At 41.5% G+C, this 21,584-nt stretch overlaps 1 pseudogene; it reads left to right on the top strand.

The window, feature by feature from the left end:
• The first annotated feature begins 1,712 nt into the window (after positions 1–1,712).
• On the top strand, positions 1,713–1,804 carry LOC116479802 (U6atac minor spliceosomal RNA; annotated as a pseudogene).
• Positions 1,805–21,584: the final 19,780 nt, after the last annotated feature.

The following is a 21,584-nucleotide window of genomic DNA, read 5'->3' on the forward strand; positions in this document are numbered from 1 at the left end:
GGGCAAGCTGACATAGAAATAACTCAGGTTCCAAAGACAAATGGTGGAGACATGAAAAGAAAGCTAGTCCAATTGCCTGGACGTTTTCAATTACTTCTCCGTTTGGAAGCAGGCATGTATTTTGTTTGTGATGCACGAGTTTATCTAGCCCTCTTTATTTAAAAGCCCATTTTACTTCCCATTGAACTGATACGTTTTCATGATTGAGGATAGGGGATCATAACTGCAAATTGCTACATTGGTCCTGAGGCCAAAACTCAAGGTAGTAGACTGGAGACTTAGACAGCTTACATCATCCTTTAGTGCCTTCATGCTTCTCACAGGCTAGCTCCTGTTTGTTGAAATACTGCTCATGGGGTCAACATCATGAGGTCAACTTCCTAAGCTTGTTCCTTAGCTGCACACTACTAAGACATCTTAAAAATGTGAAACCTTGATTCAAAGAGAGATCAAATAAGTGAGTCTGGCTCACTCACTATTGCAGACCTTTCTCTGACATTGTGAAAATGCTTAACACATGTACAAGTGATGGTAACTTGTGCCCTCTTTTTGCATATGAAAGAGACTTTTTTCTTTTTCTGAACCAAGAACAATTATTTTGCCATTTTAAAAAATACCATTGGCTTATGGGCTAGCACAATCAATTAAGAGGTATAATTTTATGCCTCTGCTATGAATAAGAGGTTATGCTGTGATAGCTATCTAAAGATAGGACAGCAAAGTAAATTTGAGGATGCCAAATAGAAAAAGATATTGACGAAAAAAAGGGGTAAATTGGAGAAGGCCTTGTATACTGGACTTTTTTTTTTTTTTTAAATATAGATAAGGAGACCCACGGAAGGTGTTTAGGCAAGGAAGTGACATGACAAAAGTGGTATTTTGGGATAAATTGAAAGAGAATAAGTAGGAAGGTGTTCACTGCCTGCCCTGTAGATTCTGTGGGAGCAGGAACACAGTGGCAACCTCCTGGCCTTAGTGTGATTCTGTGGGAGTCCAGCTGTTGGGAAGCAACCACTAGGGCTGGGTAGAAGGTCTGGCTCCTGAGAATTCTCTCCTCCCTGCTCTCACTGTCTCCACCCAGTGGGCCAGGAGATTTCAAGTGAGGGATGTTGCCCTCCAAGCAGAGCAATACCCCAGGTGGAAGGAAAGGGGGTTCTTGGAGGGCAGAGGCACCTGGCTGGGGATGTTTGCAGCTGTGTGTCATAGTGGAGGTGAAGTTTGAAATGGCCTCGAGGGATTGATCACATTTCTCCATACCCCTTTTTAAACTCTGAGGAAAGGATCAATCTAAGACCTAGGTGACTTCGATTGGCCCCTCCTTCCAGAGCCACTGTGCTAGCCAAGCCAGCAGATGTGCTGAATACATCATGGGGGAAAAATATGGATAAATAGAGGAATTTGATTGCTATAAAATGAAGATAAGCTGAACAACCTATAGCAAAGGAAGTTGGAATTAGTGGACCAGAGACATAAGAATATAAAACAAACATAAATAGCCACAAAGGGGGGAAAAGATAAAAATATCAGAAATAGCAAAAAGAAATGAGCATCACAAAGAATATTCAACTAGAGAAGTGGGTAATAAGAAAGCAATAGATGAAATGAAGAACTCAATAACGGGATTGAAGAGCAAAATGTAAACCTTGGATTAACTAATCAATGACCTGGAAGTCTCAAACCCCTAGGCAGCAGTAAGAAAGAGAAGGACTGCAGTGTTTTTGAAAGGCCAAAAGGTCAGCACTACCCCTGACAAGGATGGAAGAGGCCCTCAGGCCTAAAAATTAAAAAAAAAGAAAAGATGTGGACTTCATAAAAAAGAGAATTAAATGATACGGAATATAGAAATAGAAATGTCAACATGATAAGAATCTCAGAATGAGCCTGGGCAAACATGGTGAAACCCCGTCTCTATAAAAAAATGAAAAATTAGCTGGATGTGGTGGTGCATGTCTGTGGTCGCAGCTACTCAGGAGGCTGAGGTGGGAGGATTGCTTGAGCTGGGAAGGTCGAGGCTGCGGTGAGCAGCAATTACACCACTGCACTCCGGCCTCCAGCCTAGGTCACAGAGCAAAACCCTGTCTCAATTAAAAAAAATAAAAATAAAAAAAATAAAGTCTCAGAATGAGAAAGAAACAATAAACAGCAGTGGAGAACTATTTTCTACATAGAAATACAGATAAAAGCTTTAGATTGAAGGGGCTTCTCCAGTGTTGTACAGTAGAGATAAGAAAAAAAAAATCAACACCTAGATGCATTATCAGGAAATTTAAGAACTTAAAAGAAGATTCCTGAGAGAAAGAGCAAATGATCTTGAAAGGAACAAAAATAAGCTGTCATGACACTTGTCAATAGCAACACTGGATGCAAGGAGACAGTGCAGCCATACTTCCAAAGCACGAGAATGTTGCTCCTGGGTTTTATCACAGATACATTATCACTGAAATGCAAGGGACGAAATGAAGATATTCTTAGGGATGCAAGGTCTGAGAATGTTTATCTTGCAAGGACATGCTTTGAAATGCTGCTGTAGGACAAAAGATCATTCTAGGAGGATGTTAAGAATATTGGAAATGTGTTAGTCAGTGCCCAGTCGGGAAGACAGAAATAACTTTAGATCATTCAAACTGAAAGGGACTTAATGTGGGGCATTGATTCTAAATATGTTTGGAGGAGCAAAAGGGAAAGGGTGTTCTACCCAGAGCTCAGGGAGCTGCTAGCATACCTGGGAGAGAGTGTATGAGCCACCCTCACTGGGGTCACTGCTGGAGCCATGGAGCCATTTTCCACCAGTGCCACTGAAACCACAGGGCTGGCATTGAGCAGGAGCCACCTACCTCTGCTGCTGCAGCTGAGGCACTGCCAGAAACAATGGCCCCAACCTTGTTTCTACTTGCCAGTCAAGTGCAGTTCCCCCAGATTGGCAGAACCAAATTTAACTTTAGCTGTCAAGGAAGTCTGGGGAATGTGGCTTTCTGCTTACCTGTCTTCCAGAGGAGAATATAGGAGAGTGAGTATGGGGCTAAGGGCCAACAGATAAATATCTGACCTCGGAGCTAAGGGTCTGTAAACAAACTAGAAAAGTTAATTCTTGTCCAATTAAAGGGAACAAAGAGAGAAGACAAGAAAGGCACACCCATTACAATCTAGAACAAAAACTGACAATACCAATATGACCAATACCATCATGACCAACTAAAGCAACTGTAAGATACCACTTTATGGACATCAGAATAGCAAATATTATAAAATTGAATGATTCCAAGTGTTGGCAAGAATTTAGGGGAAAAAAGGCATGTGAGAGTTAACTGGTACAGACACAATCCAGCAATACTTAGAGAAACCAAGGGTGTGTTTATATCCTGTATGATCCATCCAACTGATGCCTGGGAATATATACCAGAGAAATGCCTGCAACATATCCATAAAGGGCCATAATCAATTATGTCCCCCGCTACCTTTTATGTGGTAGCAGACAGGTAGAAGAAATTAGGTGTCTATTACTAGGAAGTTGAATAAACAAAATTTGATGGGGTACATACTATGGAATATACACCAGGTATGTAGGAACACTATGGATAGACAAAAACATAGTGATAGGTAAAAATACAGATGATCCCCAACAACATCGACTTAGATGTTTTGACTTTGTGATGGTTGGACATTGATACACATTTAGTAGAAACCATACTTCCAGTACTCATACAATCATTGTGTTTTCTGCTTTCAGTACAGTATTCAGTAAAGTATATGAGCTGTTCAACACTTTGTTATATAATGGGCTTTGTGATAGATAATTTTGCCCAACTGTGGGCTAATGTAAGTGTTCTAGGCTAAGCTGTGATGTTCAGTAGGTTAGGTATATTAAATGCATTTTCAATTCACAATATTTTCAACAGTAACAGGTTTATCAGGATGTAACCCCACCATAAGTCAAGGAGCATCTGTGATAAAAAGTAGAATGAGACTTTTAGCACAATTTACTATGAAAAATAACACACATACACAAAAATCACTACATGGCTTTTAAGAATAGTGCAGTGGGTTGAATGGTATGTCCACATTCCCAAAAGATATGTCCACATTCCCAAATTTGTGAATGTGATTTTTTGGGTAAATGGAGTCTTTGCAGATGTAATTAAGTAAGAATCTCGAGATGAGATCATCCTGGATTATCTAGGCGGACTTTAAAATCCAATGACAAATGTTCTTATAAGAGACACACAATAGAGGCAGAGGACTGTGTGAAGACAGACAGAGATTGGAGTGATTTACAGGTTGAATGTACACAACAAGTATACAAATGTATACAGAAAGCAGACCTTTGGCTAAGATTAGCTTCATGGCACAGATAAACTTACAAACTGTATTATTTATAAGCCACAAGCCAAGGAACACATGGAGGCACCAGAAGCTGAAAGAGGCAAGGAATGGAATCTCCCCTGGAGCCTCTGGAGGTTGTGTGACCCTGCCAACACCTTGATTTTGAGACCTCTGCCTTCCAGAGCTATGAGAAAATAAATTTCTGTGGCTTTAAATCACCAAATTTGAGAAAATTTGTTACAGCAGCCACAGGAAGCTAATGCAGATAGCTATCCAAGAACATACATTGGCACACATTAGAGTGTCTATGGTGAGGAAGGTTAGGGGAGTGGAGTGGATGAAAATGGGTAAAAATAAAATGAAAACATGAGTCTTGCACAAATTAATGAGACAGCCTGCCACAACTGAGGCATATGACCAACTCCATGTACCTGAGGTTTTAAAAATGTAATTTCCCATTTCAATTTACCATTTCCTTTGAATTCTAGAAGGATTATGTATTTTCTATCTTTGCTAATTAGGGTTTCTTACTTTCGAAGAATAATCTGGTCATGGACTGTATATTTGTCCATAAAGTTTCCTGATTTTCGTGATAATTGTTTTTAATAATAATTTCATAATTGGATGAGCTCTTCACATATAAGATTATTAGCTATAAATATATTAGCATATATAAGCTACAAATATATATTACATGTCATATTAGCTACAAATGTACAGTATTAAGTGTGTTGCTTAGCTTTTTCCTTCTGGGTGATATATTTTTGACCTACACAAGTCTGGAATTGTTATGTAGTTAAAAGTGTAACAGAGCGTTCTTTACAAGTTTACCCGTGCCATAAAGCAAATCTTAGGCAAAAGTCTGCTTTCTGTATACATTTATATACTTGTCTGTGTACATTTAATCTATAACTCACAGTAAAAGCAATTTAGCAGAGAAGGAAGTGATTGGTCTTGATTTGAAATCCTCCCAAATAAAATCTCTGCAACAAATAATGGCCCTAAGAAGCTGTTGGCTGGCATTTATGGTGAAATTTCATTTGTATGTTTCATTCTTCATTCATTCATATCCTTTAATAAAATGTGAATTTGAGAGCTTCTTTGGGCAAATGCTATTGATATAGACAAGATAATAAATAAAGACATAGGCAATGATGGCCCATGGCCTTCAACTTCAACAATGAAGATAATTCAAATGTGGGTTCCCTAGAACATGAATTTTTGTTGGTTTGCAATCCTTATTTCCTACAATTCTGCTTGGCCTCAAGAATTGAGACTCCACCTCCATGCTCTTTTCTGACTAGTTCCTGATGGTTCCGAATTGGTTTCCTGTGACTGCTGCAACAGGTTACCACAAACTTCGTGGTTTAAAACAACACAAATTTATTCTGTTAGAGTTCTGGAGGTCAGGACCATGAAATCAGTTTCCCTGGGATAAAGTTACAGTGTGAGCAGGCCTGGTTCCTTCTGGAACTCTCAGGAGAAACCGCTTTCTTGCCTTTTTCAGCATCTAGAGGCTGCTTGTATTCCTTGGCTTGCGACCCTTTCCTCCATCCTCCAAGTGTATCACTCCCGTCTCTGCTTCCATCATCACATCTCCTCCTCTGACTTGAAGTCCTCCTATTCTGCTCTCAAGAGGACCTTGTGATTACATCACGCCCACCTAGATGATCCAGGATACTCTCCCTATCTCAGCACCCTTAACTTAATCACATCTTCATGTCCTTTTTGCTAGATATGATAACATTTACAAGTCCGGGGATCAGGATAGGGACACATTTGGGGGCTGTTATTCATCCAGCCATAGTTCCTGACCACAGTGAGGCATACATTCTGAATTTCGGTCCCACAACACTGAAGGGCCTAGATTCGCTGTGTTGCAATGAGCAATCCTGTGCTATGTGTGGAGTGAGTACTAGGGCTGCTGTGAGCCCACCAAACCACAGGCTTCCTCAAGACCTGTCGTGTTGGGTCACATTATAGAATTAATGTTCCTCCTGGGGTTCTTTTCCTGTTTATGACCTCAGGTCCACTGCTGGCCTAACCTTGGCAGCCTCCTACTCTGGTGGGCTGCATGGTGTCACCCCATTATCAGCCAAAACGGCCAGGGGACTGGCTATGAGTCACAATGATGCCTCTACTGACCACAGTGGATGAGACCTCTGGATTTGGGCATCAGCTCTTTTGCAGCCCACATTTTTCTCCTCTGTGCTTGGTCACATTACAGTCACAGTATTATTACTGTTGGCCATTCTTGAGGACCAGGGTCACAGCCTGCCCTATCCTGCTTTGTCCTGGCTCTTCGGTCATGAGTGATGACAGCTTGCAGCCAAACTGTGAATGTTGTCCTGGGAAATCTCTCTGAAGGTTTCTATATCTCTAAAGCTATAGCGTGAGGTTACAGTCAGCCCGCCTGTGGTCTACAGAGGTTGGATAGCAGTGACAGGAGATTACCTTGGTGAACTGCACACTGGGGTCTTCTTCCACACTGTTGTCTCTTTCTCTTTAGGACCTGTCCTCGCTCCGAGTATTAGGTATCTATTGCTGTGTTACAAATTACCCCCAAACGTAGCAGTTTAAAACAAACATTATCTCACAGCTTCAGTGGTTAGGAATCTATATGTTCTGGCTATAACTTCTTGTTCTTCACAAACCTACAGTTAAGGTATTGGCCAGGGCTGGAGTCATCTCAGTGTTCAACCGCGATTGGATCTGCTCCCAAGCTCACTCACATGGCTATTGGTAGGCTCAGGTCCTCACTGGCTGGGAACATTGGTCCCTTGATTTATGGGCCTCTCTATAGAGCTATTACAATACGGCAGCTTATCTTCTGCAGAATGAGGGGTGGTGGTGGTGGTGGAGGGAGAGAGAGAGAGACAGAGAGAGAGAGAGAGACTAAGACAGAAGCCATGATCTTTTTAATTACCTAATCTTGGAAGTGATTTTGCTTCTGCCTATTTCTATTTGCTAGAAGCTAGTCACTAAATCCAGCCCACACTCAACGGGGATGGGATTACACAGGCAGTAAGTACCAGAAGGCAGGGATCCCTGGAGGCCACCTTAGTGGTTGCCTGAAACATCCCAAGAGGAAGTCAGAGAGAATACCATCTGCTAGGAGTAAGCAGAGTTCACATGAGTTGAGAGGGGCCATAGGGACCCTGAAGATAAGCTGTGTCATGAGCACAGTTTCCTGGGACCTCGGTTGTTGTGAGCATTGACTCATACTTCCATGCACATTGCTCCCTTTCGGCCTGGGCTGCTCTCTAAGCTCTATTTTATTCCTCTGAAGCATGTAATCGCAGCTACTTGGAAGGGGGAGGGAGGAGAATCACTTGAGCCTGGGAGGCAGAGGTTGCAGTGAGCTGAGATTGTGTCATTGCACTCCAGTCTGGGCGACAAGAGGGAGACTCCATTTAAAAAAAAAAAAAATGCATTGGGTTGATGTTTGAAAATATATTATAACAGATGGGAAAGGGATGAAAACACCTGGGAATCACTGAGTCAGAACAACTCATCTGGGCATGCATAAAATGTTATCTCATTTTTTTTTTCTGGAGTAGAAAGAACAGAGACTACAGAGCTTGATGGATCTCGTTTAAATTTCAGTTCTACCACTTACCAGCAGAATGACCTCATGTTTTTTTCCTCATTTGTAAAAATCTGGTAACAATACATAACTCTCTGGGTTGTACTGGGATTGACCAAAACAATATACAAATGCTCCTCAATTTATGATGGGGTTACATGCTGATAAACTGATCATAAATGGAAAATATCGTAAGTTAAAAATGTATTTAATATACTTAACCTTCTGAATGTTGCACCTTAACCTGGACTTACCTTAATCTTGCTCAGAACACTTACATTAGCCTACAGTTGGGCAAAATCATCTAACACAAAGACTACTATAATAAGGTATTGAAGATCTCATGTAAATTATTGAATACTGTACTGAAAGTGAAAACAGAATGGTTGTATGGGTACTTGAAGTATGGTTTCTACTAAATGTGCATCACTTTTGCACCATCATAAAGTAAAAAAAAAAAAAAATTGTAAGTTGAACCATCATAAGCCGGGGACTACCTGCATGTGAAATGCTCATGGTACACTGCATGGTACCCAGGAGGAGTTCTAACTACAGAGCTCTGTACCCTTCCTTTCCCTTCATTATCCAGTTATCCGGTACGTGCATAGTGCTGACGTATCTTGGCATTGGCTAGCCAATTATCCAGAGCATCCCAGCATGCATGCAAAGAAAACTGCTCAGTGAGAATGACTGTCTTTGTAAGGAGAATGTAGGGCTGGCTCTCTGCCTGGGATGCAGGGGTCAGTGGGGCTGCCGCCAGCCGTCTGCAGTGTTAGCCAGGGAAATCAACTCACAGTCCTCCTGGCACCTACTGCTGGACTTGGGTAAACATAATTACAGCCTTTAAAAAGAGAAGAGGGAAAGCAACCAAGATCTCCACTCATCATGTAAACAGGATGTCCACTGAATGGCAGCGTGGAGATGTTTATGGTCTGTTCAGGGGACAATTGACAAAAGGCCTCTGGAAGCCTTTATTGCTGCCTGGGGCAGTGGCCTGCCAGCAGTGGTGGGGCTTGGGTTCTTCTGGGCATTGTGTGATTGTGAATGCTGAGCTTCAGCTGAGAGCTCTGGGGCTCTGTTGTCTGTAGCTGGGATGCAGTCCTTTGAGACTCTGGGTTGGTTGCCTGCCAAAGGCCCTTCATACAGATAAGGTCATTCTGGTGTCCAGTGCACAGTTTCCAGCAGGCCTCCAGTGACCTATGAAATAATGATCTTAACAACAGCCACCACTTACGGCAAGGCAGTGGGCTAAATACTTCACATGGATTATCTGATTTACCTCTCATGATAACACTTTGCATAATTTTATCATCCTCATTTTATAGCTGAAGAGGCGCTGCAAATGTAGGCCACTGGATTTGAAGTCAGATCAGCTGGATCCTCAAACCTGAGCTTAATAGTAAGCTAGGTGAAGGCAGGGACTATCTGTCAAGTTCAGCACGCTATCTCTAGGGCCCAGCATGTGTCTGAGAAAACATTTATTGACTAAATGACTAAAAAAAAAATCTACCAAAATGCTGTCCTCCACTGACTTTCTGCAGCACATATTTTTTTCCCCCAGAGTGAGGTTGTGTTGCACTATTTGTTCCACATGTCCCTGCTTCCACCGCAGTGACCCAGGGCACACATTGGTCAATGTTGGCTGCTGTCGAGTTTTGGGTACAGACTGAGGCATAAAGGTTGTGGAGTAGTTGGACATGTGTCAAACCAAGAAGCCAAATCTTGCTTCAGTCCAGTTTTCTCTGGAATTTTAGGCAAGGAAAGCATCTTTTGGGGCCGTCAAATCCAGCCTGTTCCTGAAGGAGCAGAAACAGTGAAAGCGGACACTTGTCTCAGCTGGCCTCTGTCTCTGGCATGAAATCCCTGGAGAGTGATTTTGCAGCCCCTCTTGCAGGACACAGGTGGGTTTGAGTGGAGTTGTGAAGATTGCCTGAGCAGGTTTCTCAGAAATGTCAGGAGGTGGTCCCTCTACCTTTAGAATTCTAAATAGAATTGGCCAAGACTTGAGTGAAGGGAGGAGGCAAGCTTGTTTCTAGAAAGAACTAGGGCACTGACATGCCAACTCCAGAATACAGCATGGCCCTTCTCTAAAGACTGAACTTTTACATCAGAGGGAGACACAGCCTTCAGCATTTCCCTTCTCCATTCAGGTCTCCTTGTGGAGAGACAATGAGTGGTGGCAGGAACTCCCCTGAAATGGATCTGCCTGGAGCTGAGGCCATAATTACCTCAATGTTGCTAGCATGTCACAATCAAGAGCAGGTGGTTGTTTTTAAATGGTCCAAGTTGTAGGAGTATCACTGGAAAATAAAAAGCATTTCAAAGACTGCCCAGATTGGTGGTGTTTGTGTTGTCTGGGTGATGGTAAGATACTGGAAATGAAGAGGTCTTTTGTGTGTGTGTGTGTGTGTGTGTATCTTTGTTGTTGATGGTGAATTTTTTGTCATGGCAACCATTACCTTCTGAGCTATGGACCTCTGTCCCAAGATCCTGGAGCCATAAGTTGTTGAGGTGTCCTGTTGAGACACACAAGACCTGCAGATAGGCCTGGGATTTCAGGAAGCATTCTGCGACCAAAGGTATGCTTCAACATCCTTCTCGATGGCCTCTTTTCCTATGTTCATTCATTCCTGCACCCAGCTTGGCCTTCTATCATCTTGCTGTCCTGAAGCCCCTGGCTGTGTAGTCTAAGCTCCCACTCAAGGAGGTTTTCTCACAGGGCCCAACCCCACATAGCACAGTGGCCTTGTCCAGCCCCCCTGGCATGCTAGTGTGTGACATTCTCTTTATCTTTCTATATGAAGAGAAGTCCTAATATGAAGAGAAGTCCTATACTTGTTCATACCACTGTACATTTGGAATAGGCTAGAAGGACATTTCCTGGGCCTCTAACCACTTCTTCTGCCCACATTTCCTATACAACCTGGCTTGGCGTTTCTACTTCCAATCTGCTTGAGTCAGTGCCAGTTTTGGGGCTTGATGCTGTGCATATGTCACCTGCTTCCTGGTCTCAGGTCTGCTTATACCACCCCCCACCCCAAACACACACACACTCCCCTACATCCAAACTCTGGCTATGCTTAAAGAATCCTTCATTTAAGAGTATAAAAGTCGAGTATCGTGAGAGAAAGATGGGATGGGTTATTTTCTTTGGGTCAGTTACCTTTTAGTTTAATAAGCAATATCCAAGAGGCATGAAGATAATAGTCCCTGGTTGGAGAATCTCTTTTTTCTCACTCTTAATATTTCCCCTTTGAGTTGCCATTGGATACATACACTCCATTCAGTCTGGAGTCCAACCTCACAGGCATGGGTTTGGAGCTAAGCTTCTGCTGACTGTCACATTGGGCAGGCAGTGGGGACCACAGAAGTTCCAGGTAAGCTGATGGGATTTAAAGAACAGTCTTGGAATTAGGGATGTGGAAAGTATCAGTATTTATCTTTGGTACAGGTGACCTTCCTGCTCTGGAACCAAACATTTTCCCTCAAGAAACGCTTTTTTATTCTCAAGTCACATCAGCCATAGTCACACATGGGATCAATCCTCTACTGGTTTTTATTATTGTGACTGGGAATTGTGATCCAATGCACTCTACCAGCCCACTACCCGCTAGCCTTATTGGCCTATTGCAACCTACCCGTGTGTGTGGCCAGGGAGGGCTACGCTCCTTCCCTCTGGTTTCTGTTTTCCCCGTGGTTTCCATGTGGCTGCTGCTGCTGCTTCCTCTCAGCTCTGCCCTGGCTCCAGCCATCTTCCCTAGCACTGGTGGTTGCTGCTTCTGCAGGGCTCTGATTCTAGGAGTTTCTCTTACAAGGCACAGCTCCACAAAGCAGAGTAGCCTTGTCCAGCCTTCCTGGCATGTTAATGTGTGACACTCTCTTTATATTTCTAGATGAAGAGAGGTCCTATACTTGTTCCTGCCACTGTACATTTGGAATAGGCTGGAAAGAAATTTCCTGGGCCTCTAACCACTTCTGCCCACATTTCCTATACAACCTTGGTTGGCGTTTCTACTTCCAATCTGCTTGAGCCAGTGCTTGAGCTTGCTGCTCCGTATACATGTGACCGGCTTCCTAGTCTCATGCTTGCCTTTATAGCACAAACACTGGAGGTATACAAACCTTTGAACCTCATCTATGCTGCCATGGCTCCAGAAAGCACCATGATCCTTCCAAGCTTGGCTAAGGGTTCTTTCCAGATCAAAATGGAAGCACATTTTTTGCCTCCTTAAGTGACAGGGCTTTCCACCAACCTTCCAGTGGAAACATTCCTATGATAATTCAGTTTCATAACTAGCTTGCTAGAGTTCTAGAGAAGCACCCCAACTTCTGAATAAGTTCAGGTTCAGGAAATGAGGCAAGATTGTTCAAGTGTTTGAGGCGTGAAGCTCTGATCATCAACGCCAAAGTTTTCCTTTTCCTGTCTCTCAGGGCATCTGGAGCCCTCAGGAGTTGAAACTTTCCTTTATGGTCTTCTTGAAAACTGTGAGTGCCCGCACATAACACAAAACTCCCGTTAGCAGCATTTTCATTCACAAGGAGACCCTTTGGGGCCCATACAGATTTTTTTTTTCAGGCTAGCCTAAAAATTATATTTTTTGAAAAAGAAAAAAGACATTATCTGTAGCTTGAGAGGCAGGAATTGTTTCTTTTTAAAATGCGTTTTTGTACTTTCTAAGTTTTCTGCACTTAAAAAAAAAAAAAGATTCAAAGAACCCAGCAGATGTTTACTGTTAAACCTGAAAACATTTCTCAACCCCACTCACTTAAGAATCTATATAGTGGGAATCATGTTTTCTAATGCCCTTAAGTGTCTTAAAAATTTATCTGTTGGTTTTCAGTTAAATAAACACCCAGATGTGCTATTTTATAGATCATATAAAATATCAAATGTACCCCTTTTTATTCTCTGTATTCTGCATGGCTCCTTGGTCCCTGGCTTTCAGAGCTGAGCTAAAGTTCTTTGTCAAGCCAGGTTGACTATAGCAAACAGAGCTCTCATTCCCTCTCAGCTCAAAGTAGTAAGTGACTGTTGTGGTTCATCTATGGGAGACTGTGCTAGCAGAGCTTCACTTTCCTGGACCTGCCGCAGAATGAGATAGAAAGGGAAGGAGCTGTAGCTACAGCATCTGGGAAGGCTGTAGTTCCTGCTGATGCTCTTGGCTCAGTCAGTAGAAGAACAAACATGAGGATCAAATGGATGATCATAAGAGTCTTTGTGGAAGCTGTGGAGGGCAAAAAAAGAAGGGGATAAGATCTGAGTAGAAAGAGACTAAAAATGAATTCAAATTCATTAGCGTTGCTGGTGGAGACTGTTAATGATTCAAAGTATTTATTTGGATCAGAGAGTCACGGGACTGTTCAATTGAGTGTTTATTTAGAAAAATAGAGCTAGCAGACTCTCCAGAAAGTATAAATTGGGCTTTGGCAGGAAACCAGCTTCTTTTTGCCATCGGAGTGTCATGCGAGTCTCAGGAATGGCAAACATCTGTTTGAAGGATATCCTGACCTTGGATCGGCAGAAAACTCAGAAGAAACTGCATCAGGATTTGATGTGTAGTTGTCATTTAAGACAGCAAGTGCAATGGGTATCATTGTGGCCAAGTGTTAACAATGGACCAACTATTCAATAAATATTTGCTGAATGTCTACTATGTGCCAGTTACTGCTATGTGCTGGGGATAGAACAGTTACTAGGGCATACCTATGGCTCAAATAATTTATTGCTTCACATAGACACTGGGATAAAAGTTCACAGTGTGTTGTCATGAATATACTGTACATTTACCATGTTCTTTTCTTGTGCAGGTTAGAATTTGGTGGACAATTACAATGGATATAATATACATCAGTGAGAGAAGCTAAGCTAGCTCACTATCTTGTACTGCCTAGTTAGCCATTTTTTTTCTCTTGACCATTTACTCATTAGAATATTGGCAGGCCCACTGAGGATGGTTGTGTTAAGATTAAAATTATGGAAATATCCTGAAATTAATGAGCATAAGTTTGCTTTTGCACACTTTGTACCAGATATTTTTCAGAACTTGTATTTCTTTTTTTTTCTTTCTTTTCTTTTTTTTTTTTGAGACGGAGTCTCGCTCTGTCACCCAGGCTGGAGTGCAGGGGTGCATTCTTGGCTCACTGCAACCTCCGCCTCCTGGATTCAAGCAATTCTCCTGCCTCAGCCTCCTGAGTAGCTGGGATTACATGCACTGGCCACCATGCCTGGCTAATTTTTTTGTATTTTTAGTAGAGACGGGGTTTTGCCATGTTGGTCACACTGGTCAGAATTCATATTTCTGATTTTATGTAGGTAAAATGGTAGATATATATTATGTAATACCACTGGTGAGTGCTACAACAATATCTTTTAATTAAGATATTAATATCTCTGCCATTAGGTGGGTATGAAAATTGACACTAATTGTGATAAAGATGATAAGTAGCCTCATTATGCAATATGAAAAACATTTAGTTTTCAAATTTTTTAAAAAAATTTCAGAATTGTAGCCTGTAGTCCTAACAACTTGGAAGGCTGAGATGGGAGGATCACTTGAGCCCTAGGAGTTCAAGACCAGCCTGGGCAACATAGTGAGATCTTGTCTCAAAATAAATTTTTTTTCCCAGAATTGTAAATAAGAAATGATGGACTTAGAGTATTAGTGAAGAGTATACACTATAATTCAAATAATTTATTGCTTCACATAGATACAATAGTTCATAAAATGTGTTGCCATGAATATACTATACTTTTGCTGTGACTATATCATCAGATTTACCTAGAAAACAAAATGGATTTTTCCTTACAAACAAATTTAATTGGAGGAAAATCACCACCACCTCTTACTGAAGATCTTATGCCATTCATGTTTGGGTTGTTTCCCATGTTCCAAGGCTGGTATTCCCTTGGGATCACTCTGCTAGTTGACTTCTTGTGAACTGTAATGTGAAATAGGAAACAGAATACCACCAGAGCCACACTAAAGCTTCTGAATTGGAGCCAGGAATTATTTAATTTGATGCACTAAACAGCATAAAGCTAACATCCTGGCCCATGACCCCAGTGGTATCAGCATCAACAGCTGAATAAAAGCAGGGGTGGGAGGGATACAAAGATGGGTTGGTGAATACAACCCACTTGCCTCGAGTCTGCATTTGTGCATCCCAAACTTCTTTCCGGGTTTGTACTTTCTGTTCCCTCTATCTGGAACACACTTCCTTACAACTTTTGAAGAACCAGTTTCTGCTCATAATTCAAGCATCAGCTTTGATGACACCTCTGAGGGAAGCATTCCTTGACCATCTTATTTATTTATTTATTTATTTATTTATTTATTTATTTATTTATTTGAGATGGAGTCTCACTCTGTCACCCAGGCTGGAGTGCAGTGGCATGATCTTGGCTCACTGCAACGTCTGCCTCCTGGGTTCAGGCGATTCTCCTGCCTCAGCCTCCTGAGTAGCTGGGATTACAGGCGCCCACCACCACACTTGGCCTAATTTTTGTATTTTTTTTTTAGTAGAGACAGTGTTTCACCATGTTGCTGAGGCTGGTCTTGAACTCCTGACCTCAAGTGATCTGTCTACTTTGGCCTCCCAAAGTACTGGGATTACAGGCATGAGCCACCACGCCTGGCCAACCAACCTATTTAATGTTGTCCAGTCACTCTTTATGACATTACCTCATTTTTATTTTCTTCAAAGCACTTCTATGCAATCATCTTGTCATTTGTTTGCTTATTTACTTGTTTATTATTTTTCTCCTTCACAGAGTAAAGACCTATCTGACTTGTCCATTGGATTCTTAGTCCATAGAGCAGTACCTGGCACATTAAGAGGCCAAATAAATATTTGCTGGATACATGAATGACCTTGTGATATCACTAGTTTCCCTGCTTTATAATGGCTGAACCACTCTCATACCAACATCTCAGTGATCCTTTTGTGACAAGTGTCCCAGAAGAAAAAATATTGCAAATGTGGGAAACATGATGGGTCACAAAGTGTGGTAGAATATTACATTAGCTTCATAAACTGTGAATCATAAATCATGGTCCATCTGTTCTGTGACAGAGTGAAAACAGCAAAATTTTCCACGAGATAGAAACTAAAAACAAAGAGGAGTCACAAGTTTCAACTCATGGAGTGCCTGTTACTATTATTTTGGATCGTTTTCCCTGTCCCCTACTCTTCAGCAACCATTTCAGTCATGCTGTGCCTTTCTGGAACAGGCTCAGGAATCTACTCATAGTAGATATTGGTTTCCTCCAATCTAAACATTTTTTGCCCTATAACTTCATGCTTGGCAAAAAGAAGCCACTCAACAAACACTTGTTTGTAAATTCCACTATTATAAGTTTATTCTTCTTTGATTTTTTAAATAAAATAAAAATATCCTTTAGAAAAGGTAACCTGCTTATAAAGAAAGCCCATTTATTCACAATCTAGTATTAATCTCATTGAAAGATTTGATGGAGTATAGAGTACAGAACAGTTTTTTGAACATGGATTATTAATTGGGCAGGAAAAGTCTGGGTGTGGCACAAGGTGTCCTGAGGAGTGATGGGATGTTAGGGCATGAAGAAGAATGAAGAGTGTCCAAGACAACTGGTTCACGTTGCAATTTTATTGAAGGTCAGCAAAGTGGAGAATGCTGTTCTGGGAGAACTGGATGCCTTCAGATTATGCCAAGTAAAGGCAAGAGGTCACTAGGACCTCCTTGGGTCAACCAAACCACTGTCTCAGTATCTAGGAGAAATTAGATAAAATGAAGAGCAGTACAGTACACAGATGACATTTCTGAAAAGCTTCTCATGAAATTCATAGCAGTGATTGCTCCTGGAGAACAAAAATGAAGGATGATAGGGTGGTGGGTGGGTCAGTAGAATTTTATTTTCCTCCTCATAATTTTTTCTAGAGTTTTAATTTTTTTCCCATGAGAAAGTATGGATTTCACAATTATAAAATTCAAAAATTAGTAAAAATCATTCTTTTTTAGATTTAGCCATATTAAAATTATAGCTTAATAAAAATAAATATCAAAACAAATGTAGTAAAATAGCACAGTGCTGTGGTTTGAATATTCTCAAACTCATATTGAAATTGAATTACCATTAGGATGGTATTGAGAGATGGGATCTTTGAGAGTGGCTGGGTCATGAGGGCTCTGCTTTCATAAATGGATTAATACTGTTATTGTGAAAATGGGTTCCTGATACAAGATTAATTTCAGCTCTCATTTTTCTCTCGGCCTTGTGTGCTCACCTTTTGATGCTTTCCCCCATGTTATGACACAGTAAGAAGGCCCTCACAAGATGCAGACCCTTAATCTTGGACTTCCCAACCTCCAGAACCATGTCTGTTTTCTTTTTAAATTACTTAGTTTCTGTGGTATTCTGTTATGGCAGCAAAAAATAGAACAAGATATAGAAGGATGTCACAGCAAGGTTAAAATTAATATATCACGATAGAAGAAAAACCTTGCATTTGTAAGACACAATTATTCATGCAATTTTTAAAATCTCTGTAGAATGTTGCTCAACCTTCTCAAGACATCATAGCAGCACTGAAAGCAGACCCAGTAATGGTTCTAGAACACAGATCCTTCAGGCTTAAGCTTCTCTGACAATATCGGCCCTACTCTACTCATTCCATTTTTCTTGTGACCTTCTTTCCTTTTTTCTCTCTCTCATTACCAGCTTAGACTGATGCCTCTCTGAGTGATTTGAATTCAAATCCCTCAAGAGAAGAATTGATTTGTCACTACATGGTATTCAGGGTAGGAATAATTTCCTGGCTTGCTTTATTCCCCTTGTATCTTTGCCATAAAATGCAATCAGCTAAGGGCATGTGTACATGCATCTGATTTTTTCAACCTGAAAGTTTCTAACACGCACCTCCTGCACTTAAGAAATCCAAATAGTAATTCCTTACATTTAGAGCACACTAAATAGATTTTCAAGCCCTCATATGCACTGCCTTAGTTCATCTCTGGCAGAGAGGGGCTCTCCTATTGTGATCTCCTTCTAAAATGAAAGGGCTGTTTAAATCATAACTGCACGTAGGGAAAGAAGGTTTGCACACAGGTGTGAAGGTATTATGATCTATAGCTGTTGGGGAGTAAAAGGTTTTTCCAACTACTGTCTGCTTCTGGAACACTGAACCTTGTTTAGTTTAGAAGTCACTGAGCAAGCAGGGCACCATGGTTGTACCCAAGCGTTAGTCAAATGCTTTCAATAATTGTGGTTTGTGTAAGAGAAGAATTGTGCAGAGTTTGAATGATATTAGAGTTACATCAAAAAAATTTTGAGGGTTTTCTTCATTTTCTGCTCCCACATTTTAGAAAGGGCAGGAGACTGTCATGTGGGAGAACTGTGTTAGATGTGCCTTTATTTGGAACAGAGTGGAAGACCACAGAGATTGAGCCATCTTCTGCTCCTGTGCTTTTGTTCAGTGTTTTCACACGTTAATGCTTGTCTGACTTCTCCTTAATTGCAGTAAGTTACAGCCCCCCCTCCTCAGACTTTCAGTAGTTTGTTTCTAAAAATGTCCTTGCAGGCAAACTTCTTGTAGGTTAAAAAAACGCAAGGAATTTACATTGAAATTAACAACACATACTTACTTTAAAAATTAACAGTGTATATGCATACATGTAATTGAACCTTGGCAGAGAGACCTATCTGTCCACCAAAAATACATTCTTCCCCCTCTATAGGGGAGGCCTAAGCTCTGACATACAATAAAGAAGGGAAAGTGTCCTTGAGGGTCATTGTCCAGACAAGAGGCTATATTTTCCAGCCTCTTTGCTGCAAATGTGAGCATGTGACTGCTTCTTGCCACAGAAGTGAGATAATATGTATCACGTCTGGGCTGGCAACATCTGCATTGAACTGAATAACAAGAAAAAAAACCCTTTATTTTGCAAAGCTACTGAAATTTGAGGTTTATTTATTTCTTAAGTTGAGGGCCAGGAAACTTTTCTGTAAATAGCCAGATAGTAAATATTTTGGGCTTTGTAGGACACATACAGTCTCTGTCTCATATTCTTTTTTTTTTTTTTGGAGATGGAGTCTGACTCTGTCGCCCAGGCTGGAGTACTGGAGTGCAGTGACATGATCTCGGCTCGCTGCAAGCTCTGCCTCCCAGGTTCACGCCATCCTCCTGCCTCAGCCTCCCCATTAGCTGGTACTACAGGCGCCCGCTACCACGCCCGGCTAATTTTTTGTATATATATATATATTTTTAGTAGAGACGGGGTTTCACTGTGTTAGCCAGGATGGTCTCGATCTCCTGACCTTGTGATCTGCCCGCCTCGGCTTCCCAGAGTGCTGGGATTACAGGCGTGAGCCACCGCGCCTGGCCCTCTGTCTCATATTCTTTCTTCTTTTTATAAAAACTACTCTTGACTCACAAGTTATACAAAAACAGCTGCAGGTTTAACTAATTCAAGTTTTTAATACAATAAAAAACAACAAAAAACTCACACAATGAGAACAATGTAAATGGTGCATGAGATGTCACTACTATTAACTAGCAACCTGTGAGGACTCAGGGAGAAGACCCTTAGGTCACCTTGGCCCACCATTCCACCGTGAAAATAACTGCACTGTGGCTCTCTCATTGTGGTGCTGAAGTGCTCCCAAGTCAGTACTATTTAATTGGTTCTCATGAATACAGGAATGCCTCCAAAGTTAAAGTTGAAGCAGTACATGAAACTAACAGAAAAGTAAATTCCTACAGCCTTAATTGGAGTACCTCAGAGTATGGCTGCTTTACTGCTTTCTCTCCCACTTTCTCAGCTTTGTCATCATACAGCATTTCTTATACTATTGCTATACCTAGTTCAGTGCTAGATCTGACCGGAGTCTTCCAACAATGCATCGACATCCACCAGCAGATCTTGAAGCTCTGCATGGTAGGACTCCAAGATGGCATCTACATTTCCTTGGCCCCCACCCTCACACTACTTCTCATGGTTGCCAGACTCCCTGTTGGTATGCAGGTATTGTCAGGCTTGGCACCTTCCATTCCACCCAGGCCCTTGTCTCAGTTGGCACAGAATCCAAGACCACACAAAACTTCTAGGAAAGTTATTGTCCAACAATAGAATGAATAGATAAGTGGTAGATTATTCTGCAGCAACAACAATGGGAATTTGGAAGAATTGAAAATAGTATGAGAAAAAGCTCTTAACAGTATATTACATAAAAACAGCAGAATTGCAGATTATATATTCAAAATGAATTTAATTGTGTAAAAACAAAGACGAAGGAAGTACACTAAAATATTAACAGTGGTATTCCTGGGTGGTAGATTATGAGTGATTTTTTTCTTTTTTCTTTTCTTTTTTTTTTTTTTTGCGACGGAGTCCCCCTCTGTTGCCAGGCTGGAGTGCAGTGGCGTGATCTTGGCTCACTGCAACCTCTGACTCCCTGGTTGAAGCAATTCTCCTGCCTCAGCCTCCCTAGTAGCTGGGATTACAGGCACGTGCCACCATGCCTGGCTAATTTTTCTATTTTTAGTAGAGAGGGGGTTTCACCATGTCGGCCAGGATGGTCTCGATCTCCTGACCTCATGATCCACCTGCCTTGGCCTCCCAAGGCTGGGATTACAGGCATGAGCCACTGCACCCAGCCTTATGAATGACTTTTAAAAAATATTGTTTTCTATGTTTTTTGAAAATATGTACAAATGACTCTGAGTTTTTTTTTTTTTAATGACTAAGAAAATAAAAAGTAGTTCTTCCTATAAAATCTTTGGAGAGCTCTGCTGTCCAGAGTGAGTTCCCAGCCCAACTCCTGCCTTCTGAGAGCTTAGCTGGGAGAAGAACATAAGTCATCCTCAAGCCTATGTTCAGAACAGGAACACGACAGGGAAGAGGAGGATGAATGCGAATCCAACTTAACAATGAGGTTTGAACCAGAGGGAATGTGGAGACCCAGAGCAACCTTGGTTTGGTGTGATCCATTTCTTCCTGCCTGCAAGTATTCAACTTGTTTCAGATCCAGTTTCTTATCTCAGCATATGCCCTGCACACTCTGCTTGTTCTCTATGCCCTCTCTTCACTCTTTAAGTCATGGCACTGGAAACAAAGGAAGCAAGAGAGGCTTTCAGACTAAAGCAGTGTGCTCATCTCTCATTCTCACCCTCCCACATTGAGGGTCAGGGCAGAAGCCTGTCTGCACTCTGTTCCTGCACCCCCACACCCACAGAACAGCCCCTTCATGATGCCTCTCATCTTTCTTGAGGAACCACTGTGGGGCTATTCTGCGTCTATCCCCACATAGCTCATCGTTTCACTTGTTTGTGCACATGTACGCACATGTATGCAAGTGCTCCTGAAAACATTTATTGGAAAACATGCGTAGGCATAGCCTTCATTTATTCTGCCAGTTAACAAATTTCCCCTCTGCTTTGTGTAATTGCTGCACTTGGGGACAAGTGTGCTGGCTAAGGGAACAGTAAGTGCAAAGGCCTTGAGTCAAGAACGGGTTTGATTCTTGCCCTCCAGTTGTTCCCATTGTAGTGAAAGAGACAGATCAGTAAACACATAAATGCAATGCTGTGTGATAGACATTTATCACTTAGCATTTATAATTAACACTGACATTTAAAAATGTATGTTATTTATCGTCTTGGTCCCCGATAGAAAATAAGCTCCACGAGGGCAAAGGTTTTT

Source organism: Hylobates moloch, unplaced genomic scaffold (genome assembly GCF_009828535.3).
Source record: "Hylobates moloch isolate HMO894 unplaced genomic scaffold, HMol_V3 SCAFFOLD_12, whole genome shotgun sequence".
NCBI lineage: Eukaryota > Metazoa > Chordata > Mammalia > Primates > Hylobatidae > Hylobates > Hylobates moloch.